At 47.6% G+C, this 16,822-nt stretch overlaps 1 protein-coding gene across 7 annotated transcripts in view; it reads left to right on the forward strand.

Moving 5' to 3' along the window:
- Window positions 1-16,822, forward strand: part of TENM4 (teneurin transmembrane protein 4) — a 1,485,534-nt gene that overhangs the window by 384,828 nt on the left and 1,083,884 nt on the right. The window lies entirely within an intron of this gene.

A 16,822-nucleotide genomic window follows, 5' to 3' on the forward strand; every position in this document is an offset into this window, starting at 1 on the left:
TGCTGCAGTCAATCAGTGCCAACTGATCAGCTGCAGCCTTTAGTGGTCATGAGGTCCTCTCTGACCGAATAGTGGAGGCTGCATCCAACTAGTGTCAACTGATTAGCTGCAGGGTTTAGTATTCCTGAATGCCTCGCTCTCTGACTGAATAGTAGAGGCTGCCGCCAGTTAGCAGCAACTGATTGACTGCAGTGGTCACATAACATAACAGTGTCAGTAAAGGAAAACCTCTTTTAAAGTACTAAAAGGTCTATATGGCGGTAGTTAGATTTTTGCTTGGCATGATAATCGCGAATGATCCCATCATTCTACTTTTGGGGTCTTTCGTCCCCTTTAATTCCAGCGTCTGCCATGCCACAGACTGGCCGTTGCTGTGCTATTTTTTAGATCACTCGTGTTTCCATGGCTTTCGGGCTTCTGCTCCAGTTTACACCGCACATTGTGTTTTGTTCGGCGCCTACTCCAGAGCTTTTAACATGGACAATACTGAGAAGGTCTGAACTGTCAGCGGAGCGCGAGAAAGGAACAAAAGACTCTAAAAATAAACTGGGAACATTTTAATAGGTGAAAAAAAATTGATCCGTTTTTTTGGGGGGAGGGCAGATCACCTTCTCATATGAATTCAGAGGCCAAGGATGGAGGAAACACGCTACCTTGGTGTAAAATGTAACAAAGCCAGTGACAGCCAGAGGCGTCATTATCAAGCCCTGGAGGAAAAGCATCTAAGGCACTTGTACAATGTTCCAGAATATTAGGAAAACTCTGGAAAAAAGGAGGAGACCTACTTGGAGCTCTCCTCCAATCCTCCACATGATGACACCTCCCCGCAGCTCTCCTCTAGTCTTCCACACGAGGATGCCTCCCCGCAGCTCTCCTCGAGTCCTCCACAAGAGGAGACCTCCCTGCAGGTCTCCTCTAGTCTTCCACATGAGAAGGCCTCCCCGCCGCTCTCCTCTTGTCTTCCACACGAGGAGACTTCCCTGCAGCTCTCCTCTAGTCTTCCACACGAGGAGAACTCCCCGCAGCTCTCCTCTAGTTCTCCACACGAGGAGACCTCCCCGCAGCTCTCCTCCAGTCCTCTGCATGAGGAGACCTTCCCGCAGCTCTCCTCTAGTCCACCACACATCCCCAGTGCTGTCCTCCACACAAGGAGACCTCCCCGCAGCTCTCCTCCAGTCTTCCACACGAGGAGACCTCCCCGCAGCTCTCCTCTAGTCCTCCAGACAAGATCTTCCCAGAGCTTTCCTCCAGCCCTCCACTCGAGGAGACTTCCCAAAGCGCTCCTCCAGTCCTATACACGAAGAGACCTCCCCACAGCTCCTCTCGAGTCCTCCACATGAGGAGACCTCCCTGCAGCTTTCCACCAGTCCTCCACACAAGGAGATCTCCCCGCAGCTTTCCTCCAGTCCTCCACATGAGGAGACCTCCCCGCAGCTCTCCTCTAGTCTTCCACATGAGGAGACCTCCCCGCAGCTCTCCTCTAGTCTTCCACACGAGGAGACCTCCCGCAGCTCTCCTCTAGTCCTCCACACAAGGAGACCTCCCCACAGCTCTCCTCTAGTCCTCCAGACGAGATCTTCCCAGAGCTCATCTCCAGTCCTCCACACGATATGACCATCCCGCAGCTCTCCTCTAGTCCACCACACATCCCCAGTGCTGTCCTCCACATGAGGAGACCTCTCCGGAGCTCTCCTCCAGTCCCATAGATGAAGAGAACTTCCTACAGCTCTCTTCCAGTCCTCCACATTAGACCTCCCTGCAGCTTTCCTCTAGTCTTCCACATGAGGAGACCTCCCCGCAGATCTCCTCTAGTTCTCCACACGAGGAGACCTCCCCGCAGCTCTCCTCCAGTCCTCCACATGAGGAGACCTCCTCGCAGCTCTCCTCTAGTCTTCCACATGAGGAGACCTCCCTGCAGCTCTCCTCTAGTCTTCCACACGAGGAGACCTCCCGCAGCTCTCCTCTAGTCCTCCACACAAGGAGACCTCTCCACAGCTCTCCTCTAGTCCTCCAGATGAGATCTTCCCAGAGCTTTCCTCCAGTCCTCCACACGATGTGGCCATCCCGCAGCTCTCCTCTAGTCCACCACACATCCCCAGTGCTGTCCTCCACATGAGGAGACCTCTCCGGAGCTCTCCTCCAGTGCCATAGATGAAGAGAACTTCCTACAGCTCTCTTCCAGTCCTCCACATTAGACCTCCCCGCAGCTTTCCTTTAGTCTTCCACATGAGGAGACCTCCTCGCAGCTCTCCTCTAGTCTTCCACCCGAGGAGACCTCCCCACAGCTCTCCTCCAGTCTTCCACACGAGGAGACCTCCCCGCAGCTCTCCTCCAGTCCTCCCCATGAGGAAACTTCCCCGCAGCTCTCCTCTAGTCTTCCACACGAGGAGGCCTCCCCGCAGCTCTCCTCCAGTCCTCCGCGTGAGGAGACCTCCCCGCAGCTCTCCAGTCTTCCACACGAGGAGACCTCCCCACAACTCTCCTCCAGTCCTCCGCATGAGGAAACCTCCCCGCAGCTCTCCTCTAGTCTTCCACACGAGGAGGCCTCCCCGCAGCTCTCCTCTAGTCTTCCACATGAGGAGGCCTCCCCGCATCTCTCCTCTAGTCTTCCACACGAGGAGACCTCCCCGCAGCTCTCCTCTAGTCTTCCACACGAAGAGTCCTCCCCGCAGCTCTCCTCCAGTCCTCCGCATGAGGAAACCTCCCCGTAGCTCTCCTCTAGTCATCCACACGAGGAGGCCTCCCCACAGCTCTCCTCTAGTCTTCCACACGAGGAGGCCTCCCCGCAGCTCTCCTCTAGTCTTCCACACGAGGAGGCCTCCCCGCAGCTCTCCTCTAGTCTTCCACACGAGGAGGCCTCCCCGCAGCTCTCCTCTAGTCTTCCACATGAGGAGGCCTCCCCGCAGCTCTCCTCTAGTCTTCCACACGAGGAGACCTTCCTGCAGCTCTCCTATAGTCTTCCACACGAGGAGACCTCCCCACAGCTCTCCTCTAGTCTTCCACATGAGGAGACCTCCCCACAGCTCTCCTCCAGTCCTCCACACCAGGAGACCTCCTCAGTGCTCTCCTCCAGTCCTCCACATAAGGAGACCTCCCAAGATCTCTCCTCCAGTCCTTCACACTAGGAGATCTCCCTGCAGCTCTCCTCCAGTCCTCCACACAAGGAGACCTCTCCGGATCTCTCCTCCAGTCATCCACATGAGGAGACCTCTCCGGATCTCTCCTCCAGTCATCCACACGAGGAGACATCCCCCGCAGCTCTCCTCCACATGAGGAGACCTCCCCTCAGCTCTCCTCCAGTCCTCCACATGAGGAGACCTCTCCAGATCTCTCCTCCAGTCCTCCACATGAGGAGACTTCTAGTCTCCAGATCTCTCCTCCAGTCCTCCACATGAGGAGACCTCCTCGCAGCTCTCCTCCAGTCCTCCCCACAAGTAGACCTCCACAGATTTCTCCTCTAGTCCTCCATACGAGGAGACCTCAATTTGTTTAGGGGGTATGGATATAATTAGAAGTTTGGTCCGGGATCTGTTGTTTTAGGGGTTTTGTAATTATTTAGGAGGTCTTGTCTCAAGTTTGCATGTTTTAAGGGGTCCTTATTTATGTCTAATCTTGTATCCATATTTTTATATGAGCTGCATAGTTTGGTCTGATCTGGTGTCTATAATACGGTACATTGGGGTCTGCATCTGTATTAGTCTGTGGTATCTGGTTGGGGGTCTACATTTATTAAGTTGGTCTGACCTGCAGTTTGTATTAGTTTAGAGGTATGGTCAGATTTTGATCTGCAGAGATGAAGGTAAGAAATCTTGCAATACTTACAAATATTTACATTCCAAATTGTGTGAGATGTATCGTCCCCTCGTTGTATAAAGCTGCCTCCATCCATCCATAATGCCGCAGTGCACGTGTGCTGCCATGGAGGATACTGAGCACAAGGAGATCGTTGTACAAAAGCAAAATGAATATGTATGAAAAGAACAACTCACCGAACATATTGTTCTCTGCCGCTTCCCGTGTCTGGGATGGTATACTGAAGATGATCATCTCCTTCCAGACACGGATACGATCTGCCAGTTCCCAAATACTTGTTTTCTTATCACTTTTAACAGAATTAACAACATTGTTTTACCATCTGGTGTCACTATTTATCGTCATGTGTTACAATACAACAGCGCCTACATGGCCACTGGTAAAAGATTACTAAAGGGAGGAAGAAGATGCCGAAGACGGAGACGTTTATCAGACACCTGCACTCATGTCACCATAATGCATGACTACACAGGCCACAAAAAAGCCAGAATGCCCCCATAATAACAGTGACATCCACAGTGCCCCCATAATAACAGTGACATCCACAGTGCCTCCATAATAACAGTGACATCCACAGTGCCCCCATAATAACAGTGACATCCACAGTGCCCCCATAATAACAGTGATATCCACAGTGTCCCATAATAACAGTGATATCCACAGTGCCCCCATAATAACAGTGACATCCACAGTGCCCCCATAATAACAGTGACATCCACAGTGCCCCCATAATAACAGTGATACTCACAGTGTCCCATAATAACAGTGATATCCACAGTGTCCCATAATAACAGTGATATCCACAGTGCCCCCATAATAACAGTGACATCCACAGTGCCCCGATAATAACAGTGACATCCACAGTGCCCCCATAATAAGTGACATCCACAGTGCCCCCATAACAGTGACATCCACAGTGCCCCCATAACAGTGACATCCACAGTGCCCCCATAATAACAGTGACATCCACAGTGCCCCCATAATAACAGTGACATCCACAGTGTCCCCATAATAACAGTGACATCCACAGTGCCCCCATAATAACAGTGACATCCACAGTGCCCCCATAATAAGTGACATCCACAGTGCCCCCATAATAAGTGACATCCACAGTGCCCCCATAATAACAGGGACATCCACAGTGCCCCCATAATAAGTGACATCCACAGTGCCCCCATAATAACAGGGATATCCACAGTGCCACCATAATAACAGTGATATCCACAGTGCCCCCATAATAACAGTGATATCCACAGTGCCCCATAATAACAGTGATATCCACAGTGCCCCCATAATAACAGTGATATCCACAGTGTCCCCATAATAACAGTGATATCCACAGTGTCCCCATAATAACAGTGATATCCACAGTGCCCCATAATAACAGTGATATCCACAGTGCCACCATAATAACAGTGATATCCACAGTGACCCCATAATAACAGCGATATCCACAGTGGCCCCATAATAACAGTGATATCCACAGTGCCACCATAATAACAGTGATATCCACAGTGTCCCATAATAACAGTGATATCCACAGTGCCCCATAATAACAGCGATATCCACAGTGCCCCATAATAACAGTGATATCCACAGTGCCCCATAATAACAGTGATATCCACAGTGCCCCCATAATAACAGCGATATCCACAGTGACCCCATAATAACAGCGATATCCACAGTGCCCCATAATAACAGTGATATCCACAGTGCCCCATAATAAGATTGATATCCACAGTGTCCCCATAATAACAGTGATATCCACAGTGTCCCATAATAACAGTGATATCCACAGTGCCCCATAATAACAGTGATATCCACAGTGCCCCCATAATAACAGCGATATCCACAGTGCCCCATAATAACAGTGATATCCACAGTGTCCCATAATAACAGTGATATCCACAGTGCCCCCATAATAACAGCGATATCCACAGTGACCCCATAATAACAGCGATATCCACAGTGCCCCATAATAACAGTGATATCCACAGTGCCCCATAATAAGATTGATATCCACAGTGTCCCCATAATAACAGTGATATCCACAGTGTCCCATAATAACAGTGATATCCACAGTGCCACCATAATAACAGTGATATCCACAGTGTCCCCATAATAACAGTGATATCCACAGTGTCCCATAATAACAGTGATATCCACAGTGCCCCCATAATAACAGCGATATCCACAGTGTCCCCATAATAACAGTGATATCCACAGTGTCCCCATAATAACAGTGATATCCACAGTGTCCCATAATAACAGTGATATCCACAGTGCCCCCATAATAACAGTGATATCCACAGTGTCCCATAATAACAGTGATATCCACAGTGCCACCATAATAACAGTGATATCCACAGTGTCCCCATAATAACAGTGATATCCACAGTGTCCCATAATAACAGTGATATCCACAGTGCCCCCATAATAACAGCGATATCCACAGTGTCCCCATAATAACAGTGATATCCACAGTGTCCCCATAACAGTGATATCCACAGTACCCCATAATAACAGTGATATCCACAGTGCCCCCATAATAACAGTGATATCCACAGTGCCCCATAATAACAGTGACATCCACAGTGCCCCCATAATAACAGTGATATCCACAGTGCCCCATAATAACAGTGACATCCACAGTGCCCCCATAATAACAGTGATATCCACAGTGCCCCATAATAACAGTGACATCCACAGTGCCCCCATAATAACAGTGATATCCACAGTGCCCCATAATAACAGTGATATCCACAGTGTCCCATAATAACAGTGATATCCACAGTGCCCCCATAATAACAGTGATATCCACAGTGCCCCATAATAACAGTGATATCCACAGTGCCCCAGAATAACAGTGATATCCACAGTGCCCCATAATAACAGTGATATCCACAGTGCCCCCATAATAACAGTGATATCCACAGTGCCCCCCATAATAACAGTGATATCCGCAGTGCCCCATAATAACAGTGATATCCACAGTGCCCCCATAATAATAGTGATATCCACAGTGCTCCATAATAACAGTGATATCCACAGTGCCCCCATAATAACAGTGATATCCACAGTGCCCCCATAATAACAGTGATATCCACAGTGCCCCCATAATAACAGTGATATCCACAGTGCCCCCATAATAACAGTGATATCCACAGTGCCCCATAATAACAGTGATATCCACAGTGCCCCCATAATAACAGTGATATCCACAGTGCCCCATAATAACAGTGATATCCACAGTGCCCCAGAATAACAGTGATATCCACAGTGCCCCATAATAACAGTGATATCCACAGTGCCCCCATAATAACAGTGATATCCACAGTGCCCCCCATAATAACAGTGATATCCGCAGTGCCCCATAATAACAGTGATATCCACAGTGCCCCAGAATAACAGTGATATCCACAGTGCCCCAGAATAACAGCGATATCCACAGTGCCCCATAATAACAGTGATATCCACAGTGCCCCATAATAACAGTGATATCCACAGTGCCCCCCATAATAACAGTGATATCCACAGTGCCCCCATAATAACAGCGATATCCACAGTGTCCCCATGATAACAGTGATATCCACAGTGCTCCATAATAACAGTGATATCCACAGTGCCCCATAATAACAGCAATATCCACAGTGCCCCATAATAACAGTGATATCCACAGTGCCCCATAATAACAGTGATATCCACAGTGCCCCCATAATAACAGTGATATCCACAGTGCCCCATAATAACAGTGATATCCACAGTGCCCCATAATAACAGTGATATCCACAGTGCCCCATAACAACAGTGATATCCACAGTGCCCCCATAATAACAGTGATATCCACAGTGCCCCATAATAACAGTGATATCCACAGTGCCCCAGAATAACAGTGATATCCACAGTGCCCCAGAATAACAGCGATATCCACAGTGCCCCATAATAACAGTGATATCCACAGTGCCCCATAATAACAGTGATATCCACAGTGCCCCCCATAATAACAGTGATATCCACAGTGCCCCCATAATAACAGCGATATCCACAGTGTCCCCATGATAACAGTGATATCCACAGTGCTCCATAATAACAGTGATATCCACAGTGCCCCATAATAACAGCAATATCCACAGTGCCCCATAATAACAGTGATATCCACAGTGCCCCATAATAACAGTGATATCCACAGTGCCCCCATAATAACAGTGATATCCACAGTGTCCCCATGATAACAGTGATATCCACAGTGCCCCCATAATAACAGTGATATCCACAGTGCCCCATAATAACAGCAATATCCACAGTGCCCCATAATAACAGTGATATCCACAGTGCCCCATAATAACAGTGATATCCACAGTGCCCCCATAATAACAGTGATATCCACAGTGCCCCCATAATAACAGCGATATCCACAGTGCCCCATAATAACAGTGATATCCACAGTGCCCCATAATAACAGTGATATCCACAGTGCCCCATAATAACAGCGATATCCACAGTGCCCCATAATAACAGTGATATCCACAGTGTCCCCATAATAACAGTGATATCCACAGTGCCCCATAATAACAGCGATATCCATAGTTCCCCCATAACAAGGCTACACACAGTTTCTCCATAATAACAGCCAGATAGTTTCCCCATACCAGTGCATCAATAATGACGTCCCCCCAGTTTCTGCCATACAGAGAATCATTTCCTACATACAGTATCCTTATCCCACCTGATTCTCCCCCGTACAGCATCCACTCTGCACAATCCTTTGTGAGATTTGTAGTGACTTCTCTGAGCAATCTATAGAAATGTGAGACAGCAGAACTGACAATTAGTATCTATACCACAATGTAGTGCATAGGGTTAATAAGCCCTTTCACCACCGTGCTCATTAACCCAAACCCAAGATCACATGAAATGTCTCCAATAAACCATTTTCCAGCCTAAACAAAGATTAACTCTCAAACTGCCTATTTTTGGCAATGAAATAATGAGCTTGTAGGAGCACTCTGACATTCTATGCGGACACTCTATAGCGCTTTTATGTACACACTGTATGGAACTATATGAAGGCATTATACGAGCTGTATATTCCAGTATTATGTGGGCACTGTTAGGAGTATTATTGGTATTTAGACATTGTATGGCAGTATTATTTAGGCAATATTACGTGGACACTATATGGAAGTAATATGCACATTTAGGCAATGTATGGCAGTATTATTGGTGCATTGAATGACAGTATTAAACGGTGTAAAGCAGCGGTGTTCATAGATTGCGATAGAGAGGCAGTGAGTTAAGAGAGTTCAACATAAAACTTCTTTATTTTCTAAAAACTCACAAAGTAACGTAAACGTTGTCCTCCGGATCACAGCCGGTCATCCAAACAGTCGGTATCAAAAGCCATTGCCGTGGGAGACTGCACCGCCGTGTCCCTCTTGGGTGCATCAGAAGCTTTGTTTCCTTGCCTCTGTGTTAACCTCACCCAGGCCTGTATTGCATATAGCCTCCTGCTCTGCAGCTTGCAAGCAAGAACACTGACTCACCCAAAGCTCAACACAAAGTTTAAATGTGAATCGTGGACATGGGCTACTCCAAAAATCCAGAGTGGAGGGTGAGATTATCTCACCCAAAATAAAAGCCCATGTCGGGTTTTCCTCAAAATCTGACATGGTCAAATAGTTTGACCAAATCCATACTCTTTTATTCTGTCTTGTAACCAGAAGTGCAGATGTGATTACAATGCACACCAGCGGGTTCAATATAGAGCTATACGCATCCTAAGGGATATATAACTGTCCTCGCATAATACTCCCCTCAGGGCCTCATAATGGAGACTGTGTAAGAGTTGTATTAGTATATAGGCTTTTTATGGCAGTATAATTCCAGCACTGAATAACCCTATTATGTGGACACTGTGTAGGAGTAGTATTCACACTTAAGGTACCTTCAGACTAAACGACGCTGCAGCGATACAGACAACGATGCCGATCGCTGCAGCATCGCTGTGTGGTCGCTGGAGAGCTGTCACACAGACAGCTCTCCAGCGACCAACTATGCCGAAGTCCCCGGGTAACCAGGGTAAACATCGGGTTACTAAGCGCAGGGCCGTGCTTAGTAACCCGATGTTTACCCTGGTTACCAGCGTAAATGTAAAAAACAAACAAACACTACATACTTACATTCCGGTGTCCGTAACGTCCCCCGGCGTCTGCTTCCTGCACTGACTGTGAGTGCCGGCCGTAAGGCACAGCACAGCGGTGACGTCACCGCTGTACTCTGCTTTTACTTTACGGCCGGCGCTCACAGTCAGTGCAGAAAGCGGACGGCGGGGGACGTGTGACAGACAGCAGAAGGTGAGTATGTACTGTTTGTTTTTGTTTACTTTTACAATGGTAACCAGGGTAAACATCGGGTTACTAAGCGCGGCCCTGCGCTTAGTAACCCGATATTTACCCTGGTTACCATTGTAAAACATTGCTGGCATCGTTGCTTTTGCTGTCAAACACGACGATACACGCCGATCTGACGACCAAATAAAGTTCTGGACTTTCAGCAACGACCAGCGATATCACAGCGGGATCCTGATCGCCGCTGCGTGTCAAACACAACGATATCGCTATCCAGGACGCTGCAATGTCACGGATCACTATTGTTATCGTTGCAAAGTCGCTTAGCGTGAAGGTACCTTTAGGCATGGGAATATGATGTGAATACTGTGTTATTTAGGCATTTTATGGCAGTACTATTCAACCAATCATTGACAGTATTATGTGGACTCTGTGTAGGAGTAGTATTTACATTTAGGCTGTCGCGCTATGACTGTCTTCAGTAAGGAAGAGGGGCATCAAACTATCCCTGGAACTGGGACCCTAACTATCCCTGTCTTGGGAGTACTCTTAAAGGTAGATGCAGCGCCCCAGAGTCCTGGTCGTTGCAGTACTGTGGCTCCGCCGCTAAGGGGGGCTATGGTACGTCTGATGGCACTGAAGGAGTTCATCTGACCAGGTATCACAGACACCAATACATTTCACAGCCGGGCCTCCAGGGGGAGCTAAGGGTGGTATTTATTAGGCCACTCCTCACCGTGTGGGTAAACTGGGGGTCAGGCAGGAAGTTAGGACAGAAAGCTGACTGGGTTGGAACCAGGCAACACCTTGTGGCAGAGGGTGTTGTGGGGGAAGATTCGGTAGGGTCCCTGTCAGGTTTGGGACCCTGACAGAGGCCTGGCAACGAGAAAGAATGTCACGGGACCGTGCCTGCTCAGCATAGCGGCGGTGCCCTAAGAAAGGACCAGAAGCGAGATAGATTGTGCTGAGTGAGAAACGAGATCAAAGCAAGAAGGAGAATACCAGTAGGAGTCGTGCTGTAAGACCGAGGCAACATCCTACTGAGGCGCACAACCGGCGGCCGGAACGCCGAGGAAGTATTTCTATATATAGCTCCAGGCAATACTTCAAACCAACGGCAGGACAGTCAGTCACAGGCGGGCTGTCTCACATACATCACCTATGAAGACATGGGGGGCACACTAGGAGAGGGGCGACTCTAGGGTCCCGGAAGAGCTCCGAGCCTACTCGTCATACGGGTGCCGTCCTAACCAGAACATCAGGGAGGGACGGAGGAGAAGAACATCATCCAAACGAGTTGTGAGGGAACACGAGAAACAGACACAACAGTTGTGGGGTACTATCCCGTAAGCACAGCAGGGGAGGACCACAACACATAGCGCTAGCAGGAAGGCACAGATTTCCACCTGCGAAGAGAACTCTGCAGGTGCCATTGGACCGGCCGGACTTGCGCAGCCTGGTGAACCGTATTCTGGACTGAGGACCCAGAGACCTTCAGTAAAGAGGTAAAGAGACTGCAACCTGGTGTCCTCGTTATTTACTGCGACCGGCACTGCACCGCACTACCACCACCATTCACATCCATTATTTACTGTACGCCCCTCAGCAGGGTCACGGACCGGGCCTAGCCACCGTGACAACCCCATAGCAGAGACTCAAGAGGCCCGGTACCGGGTACCCCTCGGCCCTGCGGCAGTGTGGGCGCTACATAGACAGGCCCGAGTCTCCAACCTTACTATGCTCCTGTAAAAACCCTAATCTGTCCTCTCCCCCAACCCATGATGCATGGGACAGAAATGAAACGTAAACCAGGCACAAAGACAAAAGCACTAACCAACAATAGGAAGAAGGAGGATATGGACAGGGAGGACTAAACTAAATTAGAACAGGGACCAGGATATAAACACACATACAACAGCAAACTACAGAACACCACAACTCCAACTACTTAGCTTTAGCATACAGCACAGGAAGACAAATCTTTCACCAGCAGGGAGTAAACGCATAAAAGCCTGTATGTATAGAGTGAGTAAAGGGTAAGCAGTTGCAGCTGAAATCAACCAAGCTGTGTGGTCTTGGCCAGCATGGATAGAGTCCTTAACCGTATGAGCACTGAAGGAAAGGGAAATCCATTTAAATTAGGACACAGACCACATTATCTCAAAAGAGAACTGCGATTCATTACCCAACATGACCATCTAATTCCAAGTCTTCCAGGGGGACGTGACACCCTCGTGACAGTACCCCCTTTCAACGAGGGGCCAGGTTTATCCGGATGATCCATATGGAAGGACCGAATTATTTTACTGGCATTAGCCTCAGATGCTGTTTTCCTTCCAGTGCACCAAGTATTGTAAAGAGCGTTGAACCATACGAGAATCCACAATTCTTGCCACCTGAAACTTCAAATTACCATCAACAATAATCGGTGTCTTTGGCAAGGGTGACTGCTCCACAGGCTCTACATATTTTATGCGCAATGACCTGTGGAAAACTTTGTGGATTTTAAGAGTTAGAGGAAGCTCAAGATGAATGTACAGGGTTAATTACTGTGACCACCTTGTAAGGACCAATGAACCTAGGATGAAATTTTCAAGAAGAAATTTTCAGTTTAATATTTCTGGTAGACAGCCATGCTAAATCATGCACACCCAGGTCCGGATCTGACAATCAAATCTTATCAGCCTTGCGTTTATATCTTTCCTCCATGGTCTTTAAGTTGTGCTGAACCCCTTGCCTTACAGATGAGAGTCATGGAGAGAATTGTTCCTCCCCAGAAACCCCCGAAGATTCATCTTTCTGAAGGTACAGAACTGAGGATGGAAGCCATAGGCATCAAAAAATGGTGACTTACCAGTGGACTCACTGTGACGATTGTTTAAGGCAAACTCAGTTGATGGTAGAAAAGATAACCACCAGCCCCCCTGGTTATGTGACACAAAACAACTGAGGTATGTCTCCAGACTTTGGTTTAGACATTCAGTCTGACTATTAGATTGAGGATGGAATGCCAAAGAAAAGGATAAATGCATCCCCAGGCGAGAACAAAGTGCCCTCCAGAATTTAGATACAAACTGGGTTCCCCGATCTGTCACCACATAGGAGGAAACTCTGTGAAGTTTCACGATCTCATTGACAATCACCTGAGCCAGGGTCTTAAGTGTTATGGAGAGCAGGTAAAGCAATGAAGTATGCTATTTTACTGAACCTATCCACCACAAGTAAGATAGAGTAGAGGAAGGGTAGGGTAGAAGAGTCCCAGACGGATGTGTATGCCGGGTCTTAGAACATGCACAGACATTACAGGAAGACACCAAGTCAACTACATCCCGATGCAACCTTGGCTACCAAAAACGATGAGAAAGGAGGTCCAAGGTTGCTTTACTACATGGATGACCAGCGAGAGCTGAGCTATGATGCCTCCCTAAAACTTTGAGATGCAGATGCAATGGTACAAATAATTTCCCTGAAGGACAAGCGGGAGTGTTCCCCTGAACCTTCAATACCTCTCCCTCCAGCTCAGAACGCATGGCAGAGAGGACCACCCCTTCCTGTAAAATAGGGACAGCATCATCCGAACAACCACCCCCAGGAAAAGTTTGAGACAAAGCATAAGCTTTGACGTTATTAATCCCAGGACGGTAAGTGACAAAATTAAATCTGGTGAAAAACAAAGACCATCTAACTTGTTTAGGATTAAGACATTTAGCGGATTCAAGGTACAGCAGATTTTTATGATCAGTAATGACAGTGACAGGGTGGACTGCCCCCTCCTAAAAGTGACGCCACGCCTCAAAAGCCAACTTGATGGCCAGAAGTTCTATATTGCCTACAAGACAGTTCCTTTTGGCCGACGATAATTATTTAGAGAAGAAGGCACATAGATGCCACTTAACAGGGGACGACCCTTTAGACAACACAGCCCCGACCCCCACTCAGGTTGAATGAGTACAGGAGCAGTTCAAAAGCATTTCTTCAATGAAGAAAATGCCTGACCGATGGAGTCGGACCACCTTGAGAAGTCCATACCTTTCTTTGTCCTGTCAGTGAGAGGCTTGACAATTGACAAGAAGGTGTTGATAAACTTGTATTATGTGGACTCTGTGTAGCAGTATTATTAGCCTTTAGGCATTGTATGGTGGTATTCTGGCTCTAAATGAGAATATTATGTGGACACTGTAGGAGTAGTAATAGTATTTTTGCACTGTATAGCGGTATTATGTGGGAACTCTATAGAGGTATGGAATTTAAAAATGTCCATTATGTATGTAAAGATGTACCAAGAGGATGAACAGATGATATCAGCCAATAAGTGCTGGCGTATATTTGGCACGCATCACCCCACCAGTATTTCTGACATCTTATTTTTTTATTTCTTTTTTGTTACTTTGCCAGTCAAGGATTTTGATATTTTTTACTTCCCAATTGAGGAGCATGAAAAAACGATTTATTGCTAATTAATACATGCAGTAAGTATGCAAATCAGGTTCACGGCTGATCTCCATACCAGCTGTTTCCATCGCAAAGAGAACAGTCGCACCAGCTGTAACGCACCGTGAAATACAATGAAGCTGATGATGATAATAATAGCCTATTGTTCCTAATGGGTTAATTATTGTAATTTTATGCCACACAAAAATGAAACATTATTTTACTTTAAAAAAAAAAATCAAAAAAATTTGTGCCGTGTTATTGTCATGTCGGGCGCTATTTACACTAGGGCGTCCGACAGACAGCTGTAATTCCACATATGTCCACTATACATTCAGTGGCGCCGGCAAGACTTTATCCAGGTTGTCCGGGGTTAATCTAGCTGGTACTCGGGTTGGAGTCTGGGTCACGCTCACGGCCTTTAAATAGTCTTGCTGGACTTTGGGCGTCGCCGATTATAGCTTGTGCCTCGTGCCTAGTGATTCCGGTCTGGAGTGGTGGTCTTGTAGGAGATATATCGTATCTGGTGGTGTATTATCCTTTGTTATATTTCTCCTTCCTATATTTATATTTGCTTTGCCCTGAGCACATTATAGTGTTTTCCTGTGTGTCTGCGGCGTGGTGCGTTTTTACTTTACCCTGTCTGTGCTTTCTGTGGGGGTTGGTGTGATATCACTTCACTGGGTGGCGGGTGGTGGTTTCAGCTTAGGGTTGAAACAGGAGTCAGGGCCAGGCCTGGTGGCCCAGACAAGCACACCATTAGTGTAAATTCTGGGAGAGGGACAGACAGGGTTTCCCCTAGTCTGAGGGATATCACAGGGTCCCGGGTAACCAGCCTTAACTTCCCTGGGCTCTCCGTAACAGTTATAATGGACAAGATTTTGGTTACATCCACTTGTGATAAAATTAGTAAAATAATTAAAGTTACTAAAACTTTTGAAGGCTTCTAAGCCTTGTGGAGAAGATGGGTCCAATAGAGCTGTGCAAAAAGATTCACAAGACCCTAGTCAAGTAGCCAAGCTGGTAGTCCATGGCATATGGACCAGAGCCCTACTTTCCAACATTCCCGATGCACCTTTTAATTAGTTGGCCCGGCATGATGTCATTATTTCGGTGTTATGCATATATGATGTCACATAGACCATACTAATCAGAAGGAGCATTGGGAACTCCAGTATGTAGCAGAAGGTTCGCAGGTCTCTGGTCCGGTGGCCATGGACAAGTAGGAGGAGGTTTCCAGGGCTCTGGTCCAATAGCTATCGACAAGCACATGTTGGTATGCAGGGCTCTGGTCCTTTGGCCACAGACAGGTAGGAGGAGGTTTTCCGGGCTTTGGTCCAGTGGCCACGGACAGGTAGCAGAAAGTTTGTTGGGCTCTGGTTTAGTGGCCACAGACAGGTCAGAGGAGGCTTGCAAAGCTCTTGTTTTGCGGCCACGGACAGGTAGGAAGAGATTTGCAGGGATCTGGTTTAGTGGCCACAGACAGGTAAGAGGAAGTTTGCAGGGTTCTGGTCTTTTGGCCATGGACAGGTAAAAGGAGATTTGCAGGGCTCTAGTTTAGTGGCCACCTACAGGTAGGAGGAGGTTTGCCGGGTTCTGGTCCATTGTCCATTGACAAGTAGGAAGAGGTTTGCAGGGACTGGGGCCAGTGGTCAAGGACAGGTTTAGATGGTGATTTGCAGGGCTGTGGACCGGTGATGATGGACAGGCAGAGGGATGTTTGCAGGGCTTTGGTCCGGTGGCCATGGATAAGTAAGAGGAGGTTTGCAGAGCTGTGGTCCAGTGGCCATGTGTTATGACCCCAGTGGACAGGGTCTCAGAGGAACGTGTAAGTCTGCAAGATACAAAAATCCAGCTCATAGGGCTGTGGTAACTGGGTTGACCAAATAGCTACTCCTAACGCCAACACTAGAAGTAGCCGGGGATCATGCCTACGGTGATCGCTAGATGACTCGCGCCAGCCGGAGAATCTAACTACCCCTAGGAGAAGAAAACAAAGACCTCTCTTGCCTCCAGAGAAAGGGACCCCAAAGCAAGATACAAGCCCCCCACAAATAATAACGGTGAGGTAAGAGGAAATGACAAACACAGAAATGAACCAGGTTCAGCAAAGAGAGGCCAGCTCACTAATAGCAGAATATAGCAAGATAACTTATCTGGTCAACAAAAACCCTATAAAAATCCACGCTGGAGATTCAAGAACCCCCGAACCGTCTAACGGTCCGGGGGGA

Source organism: Ranitomeya variabilis, chromosome 3 (assembly GCF_051348905.1).
Source record: "Ranitomeya variabilis isolate aRanVar5 chromosome 3, aRanVar5.hap1, whole genome shotgun sequence".
In the NCBI taxonomy this organism is placed as follows: domain Eukaryota; kingdom Metazoa; phylum Chordata; class Amphibia; order Anura; family Dendrobatidae; genus Ranitomeya; species Ranitomeya variabilis.